The sequence below is a fragment of the Stomoxys calcitrans genome, chromosome 2 (assembly GCF_963082655.1).
Source record: "Stomoxys calcitrans chromosome 2, idStoCalc2.1, whole genome shotgun sequence".
Taxonomy (NCBI): Eukaryota; Metazoa; Arthropoda; class Insecta; order Diptera; family Muscidae; genus Stomoxys; species Stomoxys calcitrans.
Window position 1 is genome coordinate 64,612,470 of NC_081553.1, and position 24,922 is coordinate 64,637,391.

At 39.5% G+C, this 24,922-nt stretch overlaps 4 non-coding genes across 4 annotated transcripts; 3 read left to right on the forward strand and 1 right to left on the reverse strand.

Moving 5' to 3' along the window:
• Positions 1-370: 370 nt before the first annotated feature.
• Positions 371-450, forward strand: Trnal-uag (transfer RNA leucine (anticodon UAG)). The gene has a single exon. It is a non-coding gene; the product is annotated as a tRNA-Leu (tRNA).
• Positions 451-4,010: 3,560 nt separating this feature from the next.
• Trnal-uag (transfer RNA leucine (anticodon UAG)) lies at positions 4,011-4,090 on the forward strand. The gene has a single exon. It is a non-coding gene; the product is annotated as a tRNA-Leu (tRNA).
• A 3,411-nt stretch (positions 4,091-7,501) lies between these two features.
• Positions 7,502-7,581, reverse strand: Trnal-uag (transfer RNA leucine (anticodon UAG)). The gene has a single exon. It is a non-coding gene; the product is annotated as a tRNA-Leu (tRNA).
• Positions 7,582-15,548: 7,967 nt separating this feature from the next.
• Positions 15,549-15,628, forward strand: Trnal-uag (transfer RNA leucine (anticodon UAG)). The gene has a single exon. It is a non-coding gene; the product is annotated as a tRNA-Leu (tRNA).
• Positions 15,629-24,922: the final 9,294 nt, after the last annotated feature.

Below are 24,922 nucleotides of genomic sequence, written 5' to 3' on the forward strand. Positions count from 1 at the left end.
TGGACTATGGTGACACTTTCAATATGTTGCAAAGATTATGATAAACATTGATTTTGTTTCCTCTATGTTTTTACTGTTTTACCTTTCTTTTATTTCCCTTCGTCATTGAAAATATCAATGTGACTCCTAAAAGCAGACACAGACTCTCTTACTCAAGGCAAGCTTTAATAGATAAAAGCTTTTATTGCCTTCTATACCCTCCTATTGAATGGTAAGAATTTATGAGTCATCACTTGGGAATAATCTGCCATTGCGCGTCCCAACAATTGTTCATAGAATTTGTTTAAAAGCAATTGTGCAATAACAAAAAATTAACAACGGTTGCAGGTGCCTAAGAACAAATAGAGCTTTTGACAGGTCGTTGTCAACAGGCAGCGTGGCCGAGCGGTCTAAGGCGCTGGTTTTAGGCACCAGTCCGAAAGGGCGTGGGTTCGAATCCCACCGCTGTCAGAATAGTGTTTTTTGAATAGAAGGTGACCAACTCAAGTGCATGAGTAAGTGATTCTGGTAGACCGGGGGTGCAGACAAATGTGGGGAAAGGGGTCGTTTTGGTGTTGGCAATTCCATTTGTCATATAACAAATTCATGGTAATTATGCAAAATAAACCTTTGACGTTGGATTGCAAAAAAAAAAATCCACAAAGGAAGAGAAGTGTCATCAAGATAAAGTCTATAGTCTATAAAGTCTATAGACAAAAAATTAATCTGCACCAAGTTTTAGCTGGATTTTTGTACCCACCACCGAAGGATGGGGGTATATTCATTTTGTCATTCCGTTTGCAAAAATCTAAGACGATCTAGCCATGTCCGTCCGTCTGCCTGTTTAAATCACGCTACAGTCTTTAAAAATAGAGATATTGAGCTGAAACTTTGCACAGATTCTTTTTTTGAGCAGGTTAAGTTCGAAGATGGGCTATATCGGACTATATCTCGATGTAGCCCCCATATTGACCGATCATCCGGTTTAGGGTCTTAGGCCCATAAAAGCCACATTTATTATCCGAATTTGGTGAAATTTTGGGGCAGTGAGTTGTGTTAGGCCACTCGACATCCTTCTTTAATTTGGCTTTGATCGGTCCAGATTTGGATATAACTGCCGATCTCTCGATTTAAGGTATTGTGGCCCTAAGCCATATTTATTATCCGATTTTGGTGAAATTTGAGACAGTCAGTTGTGGTAGGCCAGTCGACATCCTTCTTTAATTTGGCCCCGGTCGGGCCAGATTTGGATATAACTGCCATATAGACCGATCTCTCGATTTAAGGTCTTGAGCCCATAAAAGGCGCATTTATTTTCCGATTTTGCTGAAATTTCGGACAGTGAGTTGTGTTAAGCCCCTCGAAATCTTCCTGCGATTTGGCCCAGATCTGTGCAGATTGGAATATAGCTGCCATATATACCGATCTCACGATTTAAGGTCTTGGACCCACAAAAGGCGTATTTATTGCCCGATGTCGCCGAAATTTGGGACAATGAGTTGTGTTAAGGCCTTCTTCACATTCTTTTTCAATTTGGCCCAGATCGGTCCAGATTTGTATATAGCTGCCATATTGACCGATCCGCCGATTTAAGGTTTTTGGACCCATAAAAGGCGCATTTATTGTCCGATTTTGCTAAAATTTGGGACAGTGAGTTGTGTTAAACCCCTCGACATATTTCTGCGATTTTGCCCAGATCGGTGCAGATTTGGATATAGCTGCCATATGGATCTCTCGATTTAAGGCCGGGGCCCATAAAAGACGCCTTTATTATCCGATTTCGCCGAAATTTGGGACCCTGACTTATGTTAGGCTTTTCGACATCTGTACCGTATATGGTTCAAATCGGTCAATAATTGGATATAGTTACCAAAAAGACAAATATTTTGTTCTACAAAATTGAACAACTACTTGTACTTATTAGACCACTCAATGTCCGTGTCGAATTTAGTCCAATTTCAATATAGCAGCTATTGGGGCATAAATAATTCCTTTTTCACTGGATTATGACGAAAGGTGCTTTATATACCCGAGGTGGTGGGTATCCAAAGTTCGGCTAGGCCGAACTTAACGCCTTTTTACTTGTTTTGTATGGCAGAGTGATAACTATAGACAGATGCGAGGATAGACATTAAAAAACTGTCCTAAGGTTCTACAAGAAACAAGAATGTAAGAATTGCCGTCACAATGATCGAACTTCAAAAATTGCCAACCTCTTCGGTTTGTCAGCTTTTTATACCACCACCATAGGTTGGGGGTAGACTAATCTAGTCATTCCGTTTGTAACACCTAGAAATATTGGCCTAAGACCCTATAAAGTAGATATACTTTTGATCGTCTCGAGATTCAAAGTCGATCTAGACATGTCCGTCCGTATGGGAAAATCACAAATGCGTAAAGCTAGCCACTTGAAATATTGCACAGATACTCAGTATTGATGTAGGTCGTTGGGGTTTTGCAAATGGGCCAGATTTGCATATAGGTCCCACATAATCCGATCTCCCGATTTGACTTCCTTAGCCCCTAGAAGCCGCAAATTTTGTCCGCTTAGCTAAAATTTTGCACATAGTGTTTTGTTATGACTTCCAACAACTGTGCCAAGTACGGTCCAAATCGGTCTATAACCTGGTATAGCTGGCATATAAACGGATCTCCCGATTTAATTTCTTGATTTTCATGTCCGTCCGTCTGTTTGTCGAAATCACGAAAGCGGTCGAACGCGCAAAGCTACCCGCTTTTACTTGTTTAATTTTATTGTTGATTTGCTTCTCAGTATTATCAGGTCAAAATTTCACTGACATGGTATTGCAATTCCAATTGTTGGGCATGAGTGCTTTGTCGAATATCAGTGTGTCAAAACTGTCTCTAAAAAGCTTACCGGACAATCCCTAGACTCCTGCTGTTCTTCTAATGGATGGGGCTCAGTTGATGTCGGAATTACACCGACATCAACTGAGCCCCATCCGGAAAGTGAAAAAAATGTTCACCGAACTCGCCTCTCATAGGTCTATTGTTACGCGTGCTGTGTGGCATGTGACACCGTCTTGTTGAAATCACATGTCATGGAAGTCAAGCTGCTCTCCCCGCAGCGCTCGCCCTTTGGAGAAGTATGGCCTAATGATGCCACCAGCCCATAAACCGCACCAAACTGTGCGGATTGGTAGCTCTTGCAATGCTTCTGGTTGTTCTTCACTCCAAAATCGACAATTCTGTTTATTTAGGTACACTTTGAGTCAAAAATGAGCATCGTCGCTGAACTCAGTGAACGCACGATGAACTTACTTGACAGAGCACTCATTTTAATAATAAAATTCAATAATTTGCAAGCGTTGTTCTGTTCAACCTAAAGAATTTGCCTGTAATGCTATAATATGAAATCAGAACATAACCATCTAATACAAGAGACACATATTTGGTTTACTTTTACTATAGTCTAAAATATAGGTTTTTTTCTTTTTCACATAAAACCGGTCTAATGTATGTGTTCAACTCAACAGTTCTTTGTATACATTAACACAAAAGCATACCCAAAATATCACACACATATATTTTCCTTTGACCAAACACGTGGAATGTTATTTCCCACAATGCCTTTCTTATTCCAACATGCCTTACACATTATTTCCACCCCTAAAAGCAGACATCAAATCTATGACATATAGACTCTTAACAACAGCAGAAGACTGTTAGCAACGCAAAAGCTTTTGTGAATTAACGCTGTGAATTGTGAATGGTAAACACTTCTGTTAGCAGTTAACAGCGAAAGTAAATGGACATACAGACTTAGGCCAACAGCAAAATGTTATGACACAACTGTAGATTAAAAAACTGTTGTCGTCATTTGATTGCTTGGCAAAACAAGCGATAGTAAAACGCAATTTAATTAATTTTTTATTCTTCCTTTGTTCATTGGAGGTAAGCATATTGTTAAGAAAATTGTTTTAAATATGTAGGTCAATGGTTGATGTCATTATATCAAAGTTTAAAGGTGCTTGGTTATAAAACTAACATTTGACTCGATGTTGTCAACAGGCAGCGTGGCCGAGCGGTCTAAGGCGCTGGTTTTAGGCACCAGTCCGAAAGGGCGTGGGTTCGAATCCCACCGCTGTCACATATGTTTTGTTTTTTTTTTTTAACTTTATTTTGCAATTTTTTTAATAGAATATATATTTTTTTCAATGAAGTCTCTAATTATATTTTGTATTGTACACGTGATTGTATATAGCTGAAAAGAGCCATAAGCTGTTCATAACTTGCCTAATTTTTTTTTTTTAATTTTTTTTAATGTTTTTTTATATAAATTAATTTTGTTTAATGTTATTCTCGTCTTGTTTATTTGTTATTAGTTTTTTCTAAAATGTTTGCGGTTTATCTGTAGAGAATTTCCAGAGAGAGAAAAAAATTTTCCATCTTAAGGCTGGTGCTATATTCGTTTTTCACAGGTGAAAACAACACGTGTTTTTTTACGGTAAGTCTTTTGCAACACTTCAAAAATATCAATGACATAATAATTTTATGATTTTTTTTAATAAGTAATGAGGCAATGTCCTACTGAAAGAAATTAGCAACCTTTTTTGCTTTAAAATATATTATCTAATAAAGTAATTATGAAAAAAGTTCGGTAAAAGCAATTATAACACCCATGACATAATTGCCAGGTAGTGTACCGTAAACAGCTGAGTACAAATATTTTCTCAAGAAGTGCACTTTCTGTGAACGTGTTTTGGTTTTGTGTGTGTATAATAGTTAAAAACTATACACAAACAACGAAAAATGGCGCGAACTAGTCACATACATAAAATTAGAGTAGCACTTATCACTGATTTTGACAATAGTGCACTCAATATTTTGTTGTTGGGCAACTGCCACTACCTGTAAATGAATATGTTTTGATAATACCACCCTTTAGTGTGTACGTTTATTTGTATTTTTGGATTATTCGATAATTCGTTAATTTCATTAACTGAACAAGACCGAAGTGGTTGACGTCTAATCGATTAATCGTTTAATATGTCTATTAAAGCAAAAATGGATATTTTTTGAGAGGGTTGTCAATTTAAATTCGATTTATTGGTCTTCCTTTTTGAACTAAAGCAAAATATTTCCATCCCAATTGAATAAAATCTTACCCAAGTAGGACCCAAATGATCAAAAATAATGCAGAACAAGCAAAGCGTGCTAAGTTCGGCCGCTCCGAATCTTTGAAACCCACCAACATGAATTTTGCTAAAAATTTATACAAAATAAATTTAGTTGAAGGGAATTATTTTATTTTACATACCAAACTACTGTCAAAGCAGCAAAAACTCAAGCTTCTAGGAACCGAACAAGGTAATTGAGAGATCGGTTTATATGGGAGCTATATCAAATTGTAGACTGATTTGAACCGTACTTGGCACAGTCGTTGGAAGTCGTTATAGAACACCGCATGCAAATTTTCAGCCAAATCGGATAAAGATTGCGGTTTGTAAGGGTTCAAGAAGTCAAATCGGGAGATCGATTTATATGGGAGCAATATCAGGTTATAGACCTATTCGGAACCTACTTGTCACAGTTGTTGGAAGTCATACTGGAACCAATGTGCAAAATTGTAGCTAAATCGGACGAAATTTGTGGCTTCTAGGGGCTGAAGATGTCAAATCGGGAGATCGGTTTATATGGGAACTATATCAGGTTATGGACCGTACTTGACACAGTTGTTGAAAGTCTTAAAAAATTGGACAAAAATTCCGGGTTGTATGGGCTCAAGAAGTAAAATCGGGAGATCGGTTTATATGGGAGCTATATAAGGTTATAGGCCGATTCGAAACGTACTTGACAAAGTTGTTGGAAGTCATAAGACAACCACATGTGCAAAATGTTAGTCAAATCCGACGAACTTTGTGGCTTCCAGTTCGGTTTATATGAGAGCTACATCAGGTTATAGACCGATTTGGGCAGTACTTTGCGCTGTGGTTGGAAATCATAAAAGAACACTAAATGCAAAATCGGTGATCGGTTTATTTGGGAGTTATATCTAAATCTGAGACGATATGGCCTATTTGCAATCCCCAACGACCTACATCAATATTAAGTATATGTGCGAAATTTCAAGCGACTAGCTTAACGCGTTCGATCGCTATCGTGATTTCGACAAACGGACGGACATGGCTAGATCGAATCAGAATGTCGAGACTATCCAGAATATATGTACTTTATGGGATCGCAGATCAGTATTTGGAAGTGTTACAAACGGAATGATTAGGTTAGTATACCCCCATCCTATGGTGGTGGGTATAAAAATTACACAATTCATATATTTAAAGCCTTTATAAAATCCAAACGTTTAACCTCCCAAATTATTCGATTATTTTTATACCCACCAACATAGGCTAGGGGTATGCAATTCTAGTCATTCCGTTTGTAACTCCTCGAAATATTGATCTAGGACACCATAAAATATATATTCTTGATGATTCGAACTAGACATGTCCGTCCGTCCGTCTGTCGATATCACGATAGCGGTCGAGCCGCACAGATACTTTATAACGATGTAGGTCGTTGGGGATTGCAAATGGACCATATTAGTTTAGATTTGGATATAGCTTCCATATAAACCGATCTCCCGATTTGGCTTCTTGAGGCCATGCAAACCACAATTTTTGTCCGATTTGGCTGAAATTTTGCACCTGATATAGCTCCCATATCAACCTATCTCCCGATTTGACTTCTTGAGCCCTTGAAAGCCTCAATTTTCATCCGATTTGGCTAAAATTTGTACATGGTGTTCTTTTATGACTCCCAAGAACTGTGTCAAGTACGGTTCAAATCGGTCAAGAACATAATATAGCTTCCATATAAACCGATTTCCCGCTTTAACTTCTTGAGCCCTTACAAGCCGTGATTTTTATGCGATTTGGCTGAAATTTTGCATATAGTGTTCTGTTATGACTCTCAACAACTGCTCCAACAACGGTCCATAGCTCCCATAATTTAGCAGAAGGGAGCCCACCACTATGGCTCCCAAGATTCGGCCCGGCCGAACTTAGCACGCTTTTACTTGTTTTTTTTTTTTTTTTTGAAAATGTGTAATTTTCATCTGTTCTATAATTTGAAATGTCATGAATAAACGATTTTAGGGCAAGATGTTTGGGCAATATGGGTGTATGGTGGTGAAAGAAATTACCAAGGATGCTTCTTTCACGGTATGTCACATGACATTATAAGTTTAGGCACGACATCAATTTTTTCTGGTACAACGGCCGTTTTTGGACGACCTTCACGGTATTCCACTTTGAGTGAGCGTCGGCCACGACTGAATTACTTAATCCTGTTTTACACAAAGCTATAGGATGGTGCTTCATCGCCATAGAAAGATTTAATATTTTTGAGTCGGTTGCGTAAAAAAGCGTTTATTGATTTTCACGCAGTTTTTATTTAAAATTTGTTTTTTTAAGGAGTTTGTCAGTTGTTCACGTGTAAAGTCGAACAGAGTAACAAAAAAACCTTTTTTAACATTTTATTTATAAGAATACCAAAAATCTGACAGCGGTGGGATTCGAACCCACGCCCTTTCGGACTGGTGCCTAAAACCAGCGCCTTAGACCGCTCGGCCACGCTGCCCACACATTGATAGTAAAAGCATGTGATGCACAGTGTTTAAAGAAATTGCATTGCAGCTTTGTGGAATGCATTCGCCAAAGTGGTGCAGTTTAATGCACACTTCAACTACCATCATCAAGGGAAGAATCTCTGCAAATTCACAGTTTCAAGCGAATGGACTCTTTCGTTCGAATGGTACTGTGATTAAGAATGAAGGGCGAATGAACAGACACATAGATCGGCTTAGAATGTCATATTGTATAGTGTCCTGTCAGATATCGCATCTATTTAGAGTATGTCGAGCTGAATCCGGTTATAAGTTATCTTTTGCCCAAACATTGATAGAAAAATGACGCCAAAAATATGCCGTGTGAGAACGATAAGAGATATCAGTTTGAAGTTTTTAATGGTTAAAGCTCAGGTGGTATCGAGATCGTGTGTGAAATTTCGAGACCCTAAGTGGTACGGGCGCCTTTTGGCAGGCCCCATTCAGTTGGTCGAAAATTTGTTGGTGCTCCCAAATCTTCGTTTGGTGAAATATTAAAAAAAAAGAATACAGATATATTAATTTTTTAGAATTTTTCATATTAAAAGTATCCTTAAAAAACTAAAAATAAATTCTGCCGAATTTGTTTACGAAAATCCCCAAAATACCTCTTTCGGGCAAAGAGGGTTTCAAAATCGTTATTTTTTAATAAATTTGCTGTGGAAGTCATAACAAAACACTTCGCCCAAACTTTCTACCAAATTGGGAAGTAATTGCGCCCTCTAGCGACTCATGAAATCAAGATGTGAGATGGGCTTATATGGCAGCTAAATCAGTTTACGGATCGATTTGCACCATACTTGGCACAGTTGTTGAAAGTCATGAAAAAACACTTTGCGTAAAATTTCAGCCAAATCGGAGAAGAATTGCGCTCTCTATCGGCTCAAGAAGTCAAGATCTGAAATTGGTTTACATGGCACCTATTTTAGGTTATGGATCGATTTGGACTATACTTGGCATAGTTGTTGGAAGTCATAACAAAACACCTCATGTAAAATTTCAGCCAAATCGGAGAAGAATTGCACCTTTGAGTGGCTCAAGAAGTCATAATCCTAGATCGGTTTATATGGCAGCTATAAAAAAACGTGGACCGATATGATCCATTTACAATCCCAACCGACCTACACAAATTAGAAGTATTGGTGCAAAATTTCAAGCGCATAGCTCTACTTCTTCGAAGGTTAGCGTGTTTTCGACAGACAGGCGGACGGACATGTCTATATTGACTTAAAATGTCGTGACGATCAAGATTATATATACTGTATGGTGTCTTAGACGAATATTTCCTGGTGTTACAAACGGAATGACAAATCTCTCCAAAGAAGTGTCGCACTGCAGCACCCCGTTCGGACTCGTCTATATAAAGGACAGCACTCATTGATATGTGAGAAGTTGGCGTCTGGTCCTTAATGGAATGTTCATGAGCAAACATTAAACGTCTGAAACAGTATGCGTGCGAGGTGCTACTCCGCTGTCGGAAGTTATTGATGCCTCTTTACGACTATCATACTTTCACCCTATTTTATGTAACGGAACACAAGGATATCGAGGGAAACGGGAGGGCCGATATACTTGTTAACATCGGGGCGAACCTGCTTCTTGTGTCTGCTATCCCCTCGAAAAATTATGAAGGTCTCAAAGAGGGCTACAAAGAAACTTGGTTTAGTCGCTGGAATACATCCCCTAGGCTGTGAAGAAACGAAGTTGATGTATGACGAACAATCGAGGCAGAACATAGACTCTTTATTGTCAATGGAGAAGATTCATTTAACTGCAGTCACTGGGATCATAACAGGACTTAATAAGTTAAGTAAACACATGGCTGGTAAAAGCATTAGAAATGTTGATATCTGATGCCAGGATTAAGATTTTACGGAGGACATTTCTCCTTTCCTATGCCAGTGTCCTGCATTATCCCAAAGAAGGAATGGGATACTTGGTTCTATCTATTTAATTGAAGGATTACGTGATGGTGGCCCTCCTGAATATTGAGAGGGCATTTAACAACAATGGGTCGACACTCACCGCTCTGGAGCGAACCTGTGTCTTGTGTCGGCTATGGATGTGTATCCCTTCGCAAATTTGTGAAGGTCTCAAAGAGGGCTACAAAGAAACTTGGTTTAGTCGCTGGAATACATCCCCTAGGCTGTGAACAAACGAAGTTGATGTATGACGAACATTCGAGGCAGAACATAGACTCTTTATTGTCAATGGAGAAGATTCATTTAACTGCAGTCACTGGGATCATAACAGGACTTAATAAGTTAAGTAAACACATGTCTGGTATAAGCATTAGAAATGTTGACATCTGATGCCAGGATTAAGATGTTACGGAGGACATTTCTCCTTTCCTATGCCACTGCCCTGCATTATCCTAAAGAAGGAATCGGATACTAGGTTCTATCTCTCTAAATGAAGGAGTGCGTGAAGGCGGCCCTCCTGAATATTGAGAGAGCATTGAAAAACAATGAGATAGGTCAACAGTCACCGCTCTGAGCCGCAAGGTGATCCATCCGAATTTCCACCTGTGGACGGACTGCATGCTACATGACATCACTATCAACGCGAACTTCGCAGATACTGTGATCAGGGGGGACCCCTAAGGGAGACAATTCTCTTAACATAGTGGTAAACGAATTTTTAAGATGGAGAAAGGGACTCGACTGGGGCTATACTGGGGCTATACTATGACACAAACAACATTTCAGGCAGAGCTCTGGGATATAACGACAGACGCAAAATAAATTTTGTAATTAACAGTTTTGAAAATCAGTATACATGGCGGCCCCCAAGGCCATGAGTTCTAGGACAGTGAGGCCGAAGTGCTTGGCGGAGTGTATGGAATCCCTGAATAGATTCAAGTTTCATGACATAGTGCTAACATGGATTAGCGCATACCATTGCCGCTTACCCCTACTCTCTTCTCATTTCCTTTCACCTCAGGCCTGACTGGCCACCGATTGAAATCACCTTTTCATGTTGGGCTACCCATTCAAACTTAACCTAAACTATTAACAATAAATTGTAAATTCCACATAGAAATCATAGAATAGGAGAAAAGCAGTTTTCTAAATATAAATTTTTGGTTTTGAGATTTGTTCAAACTTCAAATCTTAACTGAAACGAAAAGGGAACATAAAATTTTGTTTTTACTGAATTCTACATTCCGATTCGACAGACGTTCGGTACTCATTTGTATGTGTATTCATAAGCCAAAACAAAACAGCTGTCACGTTTTCCTACATTTACGGTACGTTTACGAGAGCATAACCAGGCCTTAATTGTTCGCCAGTTAATCGAAATCAGCTGTTTTCCTTCTATAAAATCAGCTGATTTTCAAAATTGGGTTAAAACTTTAGTGGTTGTGGGCGATTGTTTAGTTATCTTATTTGTACAACCTCAACTATAATCAAAGGACTACTACGAAGGACAGCACTCGGAGCCACTGCACCCTCCTTTGCCTTCCTTTCGAAACAGAATATCCTTTGGCTACACTGCCTATGGAAGTTATCTAACAGATTTTGTTAAAAGTCCTATTTCGCCTCGTCCTTTGCATATGGTACTAATTACTCCCACAATCTTAACAGATGAATTTTACCAATTACCACCAAACCAACTAAGGAGCGATAAGTGCAACCCTTAATTGAATGAAATCGTTTGACAGCAAATTATCATTTCGTAAAAAATATCCAATTAACACTTAAGGAAAATGTCAGAAAATCACATAATCCCACTATACACTCAATTCGTGTTGCGTATCGTATCTGTTGCCGCTCAACAAATGCGAACACGAGTACGATGATGATGAGACTTCTGACACTGACATCTTAACATCCGTTAACCCTTTTTCCTTCCGGCGTGGCGGTGTAACATTTCAAATTTTACAACAAAAACCAAAAACATCTTATAACCAATGATGATGAGCAGTTTTGAAAATGAAAAGGGACAAGGAGCAGCGTACCCACCACATACCACAAACGGAAACATGTTGGTCTGCTTTAAGGACCAAAGCCAAATGAATTACAAATAGTCTGCCATAATCGACCCTTCTTCTGCTAGCCCTTACCCTCACCCATGGTGATAATTGCACTGATGTTTGATGTTGTGAATTGGTGGAAAGGGATTAAAAGAAGGAAATCTTGAAGGAAATTAAATGAATTTTCTGCCACAGCGACCATTGCCATAGGGCAAAAAATATAAAATAACCAAAAACTCAAAATTTCATAATTAACCGCGTTTTGGCTGTGCCTTACAAATTGTGTAAAAATGACCCATAGCAGCCATACAATAAAACTAAGTACAGCTGCATGGGGTAAAGATGTTGGACAGGAAATTTTGTCTCAAATGTTAGAAACGGAAAAGAATCTTTGGGGATATTTTCTATAGAATTCAAATGTTTTGTTGGTTTCATTAGAAAAATATCAAAATTTCGTTTTACATTTATAAGGCGGCTTAATTTATACAGCAAAAATCGTCTAATATGTAACTCAAACCAAAGAACGCATAAGTGTTGCGCCTTGTATGTAACTGCACCTTAATCGACCCACGAAAATGCTCTTTTTGGTACTTTTTTGACAATAGATTTTAGAACTTAACTGAAACGTGATTGCTGAAGTTCATTGAAACCAGCTGTTTTCCCTCAATGGAATCAGCTGTTTTCCATGAGTTGACGAACGAATCAGGTGACAAAATTTGGAGAAATTTCATCAAATCCGTAAGCCTTCTATACAAATCATCTAAATTGCAAAATTTTCCCATGAACATTCACATTCCACTAAGGAGCAGGAGCAAACTTCTCACATACCAATGAGTACAGTCCGATTCAAGTTTAAGCTCAATGATAAGAGGCCTCCTTTTTATAGCCGAGTCCGAACGGCGAGCCGCGGTGCGACACCTCTTTGGAGACAAGTTTTACATGGCATAGTACCTCACAAATGTCGCCAGCATTAGGAAAGGAAAACCACCGCTGAAAATTTTTTCTGATGGTTTCGCCAGGATTCGAACCCAGGCATTCAGCGTCATAGGCGGACATGCTACGGTGGCCTCCTATACAAATCATTTACAATTCGCTATCTGATACTATGCTGAAACATGGGCTTCAGCCACCACCTATACAAACCCCACCCATTTCTCGGCTACTATCAATACATTATTAGAGCTATTCTTTGTAGGCCGTCCTATCAAGACCTTGCCCTATGATCAGATTTTCGCACTTTTTTTCGAGATACGATCTTATTTTTATACCCACCACCATAGGATGGGGGTATATTAATCCAGTCATTCCTTATGTAACACCTCGAAATATTCGTCTTAGACCCCATTAAGTATACATAATCTTTACCGTCTCGACGTTCTGAGTGGATCTAGCCATGTCCGTCCATCCGTCTATCGAAATTACGATAGAGGTCGAACGCGTAAATCTAGCCGTTTGAAATTTTGCCCAGACACTTAATATTGATGTAGGTCGTTGGGGATTGCAAATGGGCCATGTCGGTTCAGATTTAGATGTGGCTCTCATATAAACCGATCTAACGATTTGACTTCTTGAGCCTCTAGTTGCTTTTTTCGGCTCTGCTCTACACTCACTCCAGTAAAAAATTTTCCACTCCGTTCCGGCAATTTTTCGTCGCTCCGCTCGGCTCCACGCTCCTTTAAATTGACTATTATACCCTCCACCATAGGATGGGCGTATACTAATTTCGTAATTCTGTGTGTAACACCTCGAAATAAGCGAAATAAGACCCCCCAAAGTATATATATTCTTGATCGTCATGACATTTTAAGTCGATCTGGCGATGTCCGACCGTCTGCCGAAAACATGCTTAATTTCAAAGGAATAAAGCTATGCGTTTGAAATTTTGCACAAATACTTTTAATTAGTGTAGTTCAGTTGGGATTGTAAATGAGCCAAATAGGTCCATGTTTTGATATAGCTGTCATATTAACCGACCTTGAGTCTTGACTTCTTGAGCTCTAGAGGGCGCAATATTAGCCCGATTTTACTGAAATTTTGCACGTGGTGTTTTGATATCACTTCAAACAACTCTGCTAAGCATTGTTCAAATCAGTTCATAACCTCAAATGGCTGTCATATAAACCGATCTTGGGTCTTGAATTCTTGAGCAACCAGAGGGCGCAATTCTCGTCCGATTTTACTGAAATTTTGCACGTGGTGTTTTGGTATCACTTCCATCAACTCTGCTAAGTATGGTGCAAATCGGATTATTATCTGATATAGCTGCTATATAAATCGATCTGGGATATTGACTTCTTGAGCCTCTAGAAGGTTCAATTCTTATCCTATTAGGCTGAAATTTAGCACGAAGTATTTTGTTATGACTTCCAACAACTGTGCTAAGTATGGCGCAAATAGGTACATAACCTGATATAACACCCATATAAACCGATCTGGGATCTTGACTTCTTGAGTCTGTAGAGAGCGCAATTCTCATCCGATTTATATGCAGTGCATTGAGTTGGAGAGGATAGTTAGGAATAGGAGGGGAAAAGAGGGAGTAGTGTTTATTGACACTTGCTTTGAATTTCTAGATGTCGAAAGTAGTGGGAAAAACATCCGCCGAAAGTCGATTCCACATACGAACCGTCCTAAAGAATTCTTTCGGTAGTGCATGATCCGATCAGTTGGCCAATCGATTACAAACTGACCAACAAACAGACCTAGGGTAACTCCATGTTCCAAATGTATATTAAAGTATGGTTCGATCTGGACCAAATTTGATTCTGACAATGGGAAATCTAGTCCAACTCACTGCTCTAAAATTCACAGAAATAAGAAAATACTGGTTTTAATGGGCTTAAAACCATAAATCGGTAGATCGGTCTATTTGGCAGCTATATCCGAATTTGGTCCGATGGGCTTCAAACCCTAATTTGGCAGTTCGGTCTATAAGAAAGCTATATCTAAATATGGTCCGATCTGGACTATGTTCTGGTCGAACAACGAGACGCCAAGTGTAACTCACTGCTCAAAATTTCAAACAAATGAGGCTTTTAGATAGGTCTATATGGCAGCTATATCCAATTATGGCCCGATATTGAACATTTTCAGCTCGGATATCGGAGTCTTGATCCGATTTTGTTCGTTCAAGAATTTAACTTGCTTATAGACAAAATAAGAATCTGTGCCAAACTTTAGAGCAATATCTCAATTTTTGAAGGTTGTAGCGTGATTACAACAGACTGGCACACAGCCATCGTTAAATCCATCTTAGAATTTTACGACGCTCCAAAATGTATATTGTTTGTAGGGTCAGAAATGTGGATTTCGATGTGTTGCAAACGGAATGACTAAATGGGTTTACCTCTAATTTTATGGTGGTGGGCATAAATGGCAGCTAAGTAAAAACTACTCTTTAAAAAATCCGTGGAGTGAATTTGTACCTTAAGAATGTACTTTTTTTCTTATTGTTTTTGAAATGAAAAATAATCGTAATTTCCTTTATTTTGGTGTATCATATTAACCAGTTACTTATACTTTTCACAAATATTATTTAAATTGTAACTTGTATGCACCCGGTTAAACGTGCGAGTCACTGTATATCCATAATATTCAATAGAGAATGAGTAAAAATTCTAGTATTTACTGTGGTGGCTTTTTTGGGGGTTGTGGTCGTCCATACATCGCCTTTACTTATCATGATTTCGTTCACTGTGCTCACAGTATACCCCGTATCGCTTCCTTAGTGTGTGTGTGTATGCACATTTAATTGTTCTCAACGCCATGTGCTGCTGCTTCCATGTGCTGTTGTTCCAAATGCCAAGCAGCAGACCCATAAATGTACACATTTTTGGCTCGTAGATAAACACTCAACGGTAGTAATATGATCCCATGATCAAGAACATACACACGAATACCCGCAGATACAGTTAATCCAACATGTTGTGTGTGTTTAAAAATACTTTTTGTCAAAAGACGGATGTGGGCAGCGTGGCCGAGTGGTCTAAGGCGCTGGTTTTAGGCACCAGTCCGAAAGGGCGTGGGTTCGAATCCCACCGCTGTCAAAATTGTTTTTTTTTGAATATTTTTTTTTTTAATATATATTTAATATTCCTTATTTTGTAAATTCAATGTTGTAGTAAGCAAAACAACCCTTTTTTCGGGAAGTTTGCTTTTCTTGTCACTGACATAGAAACCACTGAAGATACCGTACGTTGATGATTTTACACAGATGCGAGTAATGTTTAAGTTGTAACACAATAATTGACTTTTTATTCGAAATAGGTAGGTACATACCTTTGTATAATAGTAGTTGTAATGTGATATTTTCTTTCCTATTGTAAAGGTCAAATCATAAATTGTTTTTTTTTTTTTTTTTGCCTAAATTTTGTTGGAAATTTATATCCCACATTTCATACTTTAGGGGCGGAGCATAATTTTTAAAAGTAAATTTATGATATTGAAAAAAGGAAGAAAAAAGAAAATTGTATTTTTAGGAGAATAAAGAACAAGTAAAAGCGGCTAAGTTGGGCCGGGCCGAATCTTGGGAACCCACCACCATGGATTCTGCTGAAATATAGGAGCTATATCTAGTTATAGACCGAATTGGACCGTACTTGGCGCAGTTGTTGGGAGTCATAACAGAACACTATATGCAAAATTTCAGCCAAAAAAAAATTGTGGCTTCCATGGGTTCAAGAAGTCAAATCGGGAGATCGGTTTACATGGGAGCTATATCAGATTATAGGCCGATTTGGACCGCACTTTGCACAGTTGTTGGAAGTCATAACAGAATACTATGTGCAAAATTTCAGCCAAATCGAACAAAAATCGTGGCTTCCATGGGCTCGAGAAGTCAAACCGGGAGATCGGTTTATATGGGAGTTATATTAGGTTCTAAACCGATTTGGATCGAACATGGCTCAGTTGTAGGAAGTCATAAAAGAACACTATGTACAAAATTTCGGCCAATTCGGATGAAAATTGTGGCTTTCAGAAGTCATATCGGGAGATCCGTTTATATGGGAGCTATATTATGTTTTTGACCGATTTAGACTGTACCCGTCACAGATGTTGGAAGTCATAACAAAACACAATGTGCAAAATTCCAGTCAAATCGGAAAAAAATGGTGCTTCCAGGAGCTCAAGCAGTCAAATCGGGAGATCGGTTTAAATGGGAGATATATTAGGTTCTTAACCGATTTGGACCGTACATGGCTCAGTTGTAGGAAGGCATAAAAGAACATTATGTGCAAAATTTCAGCTAAATCATACAAAAATTGCGGCTTCCAGTGGCTCAAGAAATTAAATCGGGAGATCAGTTCATATGGGAGCTATATCCAAATCTGAACCGATACAGCCCATTTGCCATTCCCAACGACCTACATCAATATTAAGTATCTGTGCAAAATTTCAAACGGCTAGCTCTATGCGTTCGATCGCTATCGTGATTTCGACAGACGGACGGACGCACATGGCTAATTCGACTCAGAATGGCCAGACGATCAAGAATATATATACTTTATGGGGTCCTAGATCAATATTTCGAGATATAACAAACGGAATGACTAGATTAGTATACTCCCATCTTATGGTGGTGGGTATAAAAATAGAACTGGCACAAGTAAAAGCGTACTAAGTTCAGCCGGGCCGAATCTTGGGTATTCAGCACCCCTAAATATGTATCCTTAGTATCTGAGTTTGTATTTGAGTTATTTTGGTCTCAAGAATTCATATCGGTATTGACTGATTCGATAAAACTTGCCACTGATGTTGTTAGTCATAACATAGAGTATTGGGCCAAATTTCAGCCAAATCAGGTGAATATTTTGATTTCTGAGGGCTGAAGAATTCAAATCCGGGGAACAGTTAATATCCGATTCGGATCATACTCGGCATGGATATTGGAAGTCATAACTTAAGACTTTGTTCCAAATTTCAGCCAAATCGGATGATAATTAGTGCTTCTAAGGCCTCAAGAAGTCAAATCCGGGGATCGGTTTATATGTAGGCTATATCTGTTTATAGACCGGATCGGATCACATATGGCATGAATGTTGGAAGTCATGACTCAAGGCTTTGTTCCAAATTTCAGCCAAAACGGATGATAATTAGGGCTTCTAAGGGCTTAAGAAGTCAAATCCGGGGATTGGTTTATATGGGTGCTATATTTGTTTATAGACCGGATCGGATCACATATGGCATTTATGTTGGAAGTCATGATTCAAGGCTTTGTTCCAAATTTCAGCCAAATCGGATGAAAATTGGGGCTTCTATGGGCTCAAGAAGTAAAATCCGGGGATCGGTTTATATGGGGGCTATATCTGTTTATAGACCGATACCGATTCGGATCATACATGGCATATATGTAGACCTTGATCCACGTTATAGCCACATCGGATGAAAATTGAGGCTATTAGGGGCTCAAGAAATCAAATCCGGGGGCTATATACAAATCTAAACCGATATGGCTCATTTGCAATCCCCAACGACCTTCATCACTAAGAAGTATTTGTGCAAAATTCAAGTCGGCTAGCTTTACGTGTTCGACCGCTATCCCATGCCCTGCACCGATTTTACATTAGTTAGCTCGTAGTCCTATGTGTCCCGTCATGATACCAATAGTTATGCTGACCTTCTTTCTCCCTTTCAGTAATAGCCTCGTCTTCTCACGATTTGGAATGGATATTCGCTGTCCTACCGACCGTTTCGTCGTTCCACAGGGTTGCATGCACATTCGTCGCCCACGATCTTAACTCGGACTGCGTCGACCCGAAAGGTTTCGGGTTATCCAAGTTTATTGAATCTTATTTAGAAATTTTTTAAAATTTTTGACAAAAAGTCCTAACGTCTACTTTTTGCAAACTTCGACTATTTCGAATTTTTGCAAAGAAAAGTCGAAAAGTCAAAAAGCGGACTTTTGCCATTTTAATAGAAATCTAAAAGTCGACTTTTCGTCCCAACTTGGGATCCCTGGTTCATTGTTATCACGAGAAGCTTAGCTGCAAATTATCGGGCGCGTCCACAGGTTGTGGATAGTGGAATGCTCCATACGGAATAACTGCAATTGCAGCCGCGGACAATCAGCTGTATTGAGCGGAGAGCCTCAGTGAGAGGCCGGGCGGCACCGGCTCTTGCATAAATACTGAGTGCCTGTGACGCTCGATATGACGCCTTTGAATAACCCATGGCCATCATATTCCTGCGGCGATCAGTCCTTTGTACCGGAAAGAGGTTACTCACTTATAGGAGCTAGACGAGGATCGCCACCTCCACATATAGCCAAAAAATTGGTTGGTGATTTTTTGGGGATATTCACTTGCAATTGGGGATTTTTGAGGACAAACCATTCAAAATATGGGGACAAGGAACGGAAAAATACTGGCAACACTAGGTGTGTTGTTCTCGAATCGCTTACGTTTTGTTGTTAAAGTTGAGAGTACGTTCTTCATTGGGCGCATTATGAAGAGTTCTTTCGTAAAGTTCTCAGAGAAAATGTTTAATGCTTGGTGCTTTGTTTTTGTTATTTTTATACCCCTACACCATAGAATGGGGGTATACTAATTTCGTCATTCTGTTCGTAACACTTTGAAATGTGCGTCTGAGACCCAATAAAGTATATATATTCTTGATCGTCATGTCATTTTAAGTCGATCTAGCCATGCCCGTCCGTCCGTCTGTCTGTCGAAAGCACGCTAACTTTCGAAGGAGTAAAGCTAGACGCTTGAAATTTTGCACAAACACTTTTTATTAGTGTAGGTCGGTTGGGATTGTAAATGGGCCGTATCGCTCCATGTTTTGATATAGCTGCCATATAAACCGATCTTGGGTCTTGACTTCTTGAGCCACTAGAGGGCACAATTCTTATCCGACTTTGCTGAAATTTCGCATGAGGAGTTTTATTATGACTTCTAACAACTGTGCTGAATATGGTTCAAATCGGCCCATAAGCAGATATAGCTGCCATATAAACCGATCTGGGATCTTGACTTCTTGAGCCACTAGAGGGCGCAGTTCTTACCCGATTTTGATGCAATTTAGCATGAGGTGTTTTATTATGACTTTCAACAACTGTGCTAAGTATGGTTAAATTCGGACCATAACTTGATTTAGCTGCCATATAAACCGATCTTGGGTCTTGACTTCTTGAGTCACTAGAGGGCACAATTCTTATCCGATTCGGCTGAAATTTTGCACGAGGTGTCTTATAATGACTTCCATTAACTGTGCCAAATATGTTTCAAATCGGTCCATAACCTGATATAGCTGCCATTTGAACCGATCTGGGATCTTGACTTCTTGAGCCTTCAGAGGGCGCAATTATTATCTGATTTGGCCGAAATTTAGTACAACGGCTTCTCCCATGACCTTCAACATACGTGTCAAATATGGTCCGAATAGGCCCATAGCCTGATATAGCTCCCATATAAACCGATCTCTCTATATTACATCTTTAGACCCTAAAGGACACAATTCTTACTCGAATTGGCTGATATTTTACACAATGACTTCTACTTTGGTCTCCAAAATTCAGTTCAGACCGGACCTTAACATTTCATACCTCCAATATTATAGCAATTCTTTTTTTTAACCTTTGTTGTCCTAAAAAGAGATATCGGGAAAAGAGCTCGACATATGCGATCTATGGTGGAGGCTATATAAGATTCGGCCCGGCCGAATTTAGCATGCTTTTACCTGTTTTTTTTTTGTTCTCGCTGTGTTTATGATTTTCGTTTGATGCTTTTTGTTTTTTTGGATTCTTTGGATTTCGTGTTGTTAGAAAACAATAATTTTTGATATAAATATCGTCACACCTACCTGGAGCATTTGTTTTTTTTTTTTTAACATGTCTGTATCTTTGGTTGCGTTTACTTCGAAGTTGATATTGACTAAAAAAGGGTGATTTTTAGCTATTATCTTATTAAACAGCTCTCTCACATTTCGTGTTTTGTTTCACTGCCAAACATCCTCACTTTGGTCTATAATTTAACCATGAATCGTCCTACAAACGAACAATGCTTCAAATTATTGAATTTTATTATCAAAATGCGTGCTCTGTTAAGAAAAGTTCATCGCGCGCTTCTTCTTCTACAGCAACGAAGCTTATTTTTGGCTTAATGGCTATGTAAATAAGCAGAATTTTCGATTTTAGAGCGAAGATCAGCCAGAAGCATTGCAAGAGATATCAATGCATCCAGAAAAAGTCACAGTTTGGTGCGGTTTATGGGCTGGTGGCATCATTGGACCGTACTTCTTCAAAGATGATGCGAATCGTAACGTAACTGTGAATGGTGAGCGCTATCGTGAGATGATATCCAACTTTTTTTTTGCCCAAAATGCAAGAGCATAACTTGCATGACATGTGGTTTCAACAAGACGGTGCCACATGGCACACAGCACGCGAAACAATGGACTTATTGAGAGGCGAGTTCTGGGAACATTTTATATCACGTTCAGAACCGGACAATTGGAAGCCTAGATCGTTCGATTTAACGCCTTTTGAGTATTGTGGGGCTATGTTGAAGCTCGTGTCTATACAGACAAGCCCGCTTCAATTAACGCGTTGGAAGACAACATTAGCCGAAATGTTGGTCAGAGTAAGTCAAAATTGGACTAAGCGGATGGACCATTTGAGGCGCAGTTACGGTCAACATTTTCACACATTAAATTATATGCAACTTACCATCGATTTAAATAAAGATTTTATGCATTTTTCTGAATTTTATGAAAAACTTTCCTATAGGTCTTAAAAAATCACCCTTCATTATCGATATAAATTGAAAAATGCAGGAGAGTTATCAAAACACCCCACTTGATTTATATATTTGTTGGTTTTGAACAAGTAGTTCTATTCATGTACGGATTGCCTCCTGACCACCGTCTCCGCATTGTACATTCTCTCTTCTACTGCAAGTGGCGCACAGTGGGATAGAATAAAAAAATAGTAAGAAATCGGACGTTTGAGAACGGGTATAGACATATTTTTGAATTATTAAATGATTAGAGCTGAGGTGTTTTAAGGCCCTAGGTGACCCGAGTGCCTCTTGGCAGGCCCCTAAAATTGGTCAGCTCAAAATTTCGAAAACTTGTTCGGGCTGCCGAAGGGTTTCCGAATAACATATTTTTTTTTGCCGGTTAGGACCAAATCGGGCTATAGTTGGAGATAGCTGCCATATAGGTCGATCTGTCGATTTTGGGCCTTAAGTCCATAAAAGCGGCACGTTTTGTCCGATTTCGCTGAAATTTGAAACAAGATGTTGTACTAGGGGCACTGACATTCGAGCCGAATGTGGTATGTATCGGGCCATATTGTTGAAGCCACATTTTCATGTGGAGGAGCCGTTCCTCATCAAGCTCCTGTAGGTAAGCAAGCTCGTTCCGTTCCAAAAGACCAATCGCCGCGGGAACAGGGTGGTCATTCATTATTGAAAGGCGCCAATAACCCGACTTGTCATATCCAGCATCATAGGCACTCAGCATTTGTGCAGGAGCCGGTGCCACCCGGCCTCTAAATGAGACTCTCCGCTCGGTGCAGCGATTGTTCGATTGTCCGCGACTCCAGTTGCAGCTACTTCGTTACATTCTACTACGTTCGGTACATTCTACTATCCGCAACTTGTGGACGCGCCCGGTAGCTCGCACATAAGCTTCTCGTGGCAGCAGTGAACACCACACATATCGAACCTCAATGTTCCAGCCTGTGTGCTGCTCATAGCTAGCCCGTGCCGGGATATCGGGCCATATTTACATATAGCTGCCATAAAGACCGAACTGCCGATAAAGGATCTAAAGCCAATAAAAGCTTTATTTATTACCCGCTGATATTTGAAACAATGAGTTGTTTTGAGCCTCCCGATATCCGAGCTTATTATGGGTCAGATCGGACTATATTTAGATATATAACTGCCATATATACCGATCTGCCGATAAAGCTTCTGAAGTCCATAAGAGTTTATTTTTTAACCGATTCCGCTGAAATTTTAAAAATTGAGTAGTTTTACGCCTCCTACCATAGGACCTAAACGTGGTTCAGATCGGACTATATTTAGATATAGCTGCCATATAGACCGATCTGCCGATAAAGGGTCTGAAGCCCATAAAAGCTTTATTTTTGATACGATTTCGTTGAAATTTGAAACAGTGCGTAGCTTGAGGCTTCCCGACATCTGACCCAAATGTGGTTTAGATCGGACTATATTTAGTCATAACTGCCTTATATACCGATCTGCCGATAAAGGGTCTGAAGCCCATAAAAGCTTTATTTATTACCCGATTTCGCTGAAATTTTAAACAGAGGGTTATCCTAAGCCTCCGGATGTCTGACCTAAATATGGATCAAATTGGATTACATTTTGGTATAGCTGCCATATAGACCGATCCCCAGATAAAGGGTCTAAAGCCTATAAAAGCTTTATTTTTTAACTGATTTCTCTGAAATTTTAAACATTGAGTAGTTTTATGCCTCCTGACATAGGACCCAAATGTGGTTCTGATCGGACTACATTTAGATATAGCTGCCATATAGACCGATCTGCCGATAAAGGGTCTGAGCCCATAAAAGCTCTATTTATTACCCAATTTCGTTGAAATTTGAAACAGTCGGTAGTCTTAGTTCTCCCGATATCCGTCTCAAATATGGTTCGAATCGGACTATATTTAGATATAGCTGCCATACAGCCCGATATCTCGATAAAGGGTCTAAAGCGAATAAAAACTTTATTTTTATATCCACCACCGAAGGATGGGGGTATATTCAATTTGAATATATATACTTTATAGGGTCGGAAATGGATATTTCGATGTGTTGCTAACGGAATGTGCAACACATCGAAATATCCATTTCCGACCCTATAAAGTATATATATTCTTGATCAGCGTAAAAATCTAAGAGGATCTAAATATGTCCTTCCGTCTGTCTGTTGAAATCACTCTACAGTCTTTAAATATAGAGATATTGAGCTGAAATTTTGCACAGATTCTTTTTTTGTCCATAAGCAGGTTAAGTTCGAAGATGGGCTATATCGCACCATCTTGATATAGCCCCCATATAGACCGATCCTCCGATGTAGGGTCTTAGGCCCATAAAAGCCACATTTATTATCCGATTTTGCTGAAATTTGGGACAGTGAGTTGTCTTAGGCCCTTCGACATCTTTCTTCAATTTGATTTGATCGGTTCAGATTTGGATATAGCTGCCATATAGACCGATCTCTCGATTTAAGGTTTTAGGCCCATGAAAGGCGCATTTATTGTCCGATGTCGCCGACATTTGGGACAGTGAGTTAAGTTAAGCCTCTTGACATACTTGTGCAATATGGAACAGATCGGTCCAGATTTGGATATAGCTGCCATATAGACCGATCTCTCGATTTAAGGTTTTAGGCCCATGAAAGGCGCATTTATTGTCCGATGTCGCCGACATTTGGGACAGTGAGTTAAGTTAAGCCTCTTGACATACTTGTGCAATATGGAACAGATCGGTCCAGATTTGAATATAGCTGCCATATAAACCGATCTCTCGATTTAAGGTTTTGGGCCCATAAAAGGCGCATTTATTGTCCGATGTCGCCGACACTTTGGGCAGTGAGTTAAGTTAAGCCTTTTGAGATACTTGTGCAAAATGGCACAGTTCGGTCTAGATTTGAATATAGCTGCCATATAGACCGATTTCTCGATTTAAAGGCGCATGACATCAGTGATGTCACCTGCGCCCCCAGTATGAAACCTTGTGCATTTCCTGAAGGCACTTCATATTTATTCCGGTACTCTTGTATGTTAGTTCTCTCTGAGTGCGTGCATGAAGATGCCAACACATTTTGAAGCCGTAGACAATGGTCGAACTGAGGCCACCGTATCGCAGAGGTTAGCATATCCGCTATGACGCTGAACTCCTGGGTTCGAATTCTGGCGTGAACATCAGAAACAGTTTTCAGAGGTAGTTATCCCCTTCTAAAAATGGTATGGCAGCCATGTAAAAAGTTTCCCCAAAAGAGGTAGGGTACTGCGGCACGTCGTTCGGACTCGGCTGTAAAAAGGAGGCCCCTTATCATCGAGCTTAAATTTGAACCGGAAATTACCCATTATTATGTGGGAAGTTTGGAGGCCACCGTAGCGCAGAGGTTAGCATGTACGCCTATGACGCTGAACGCCTGGGTCCGAATCCTGGCGAGACCATCACAAAAAATTTTCAGCGGTGGCTTTCCCTTCCTTAATGCTGGCAACATTTGTAAGGTAATATGCCATGTAAAACTTCTCTCCAAAGAGGTGTCGCACTGCGGCACGCCGTTCGGACTCGGCTATAAAAAGGAGGTCCCTTATCATTGAGCTTAAACTTGAATCGGACGGAACTCATTGATAGA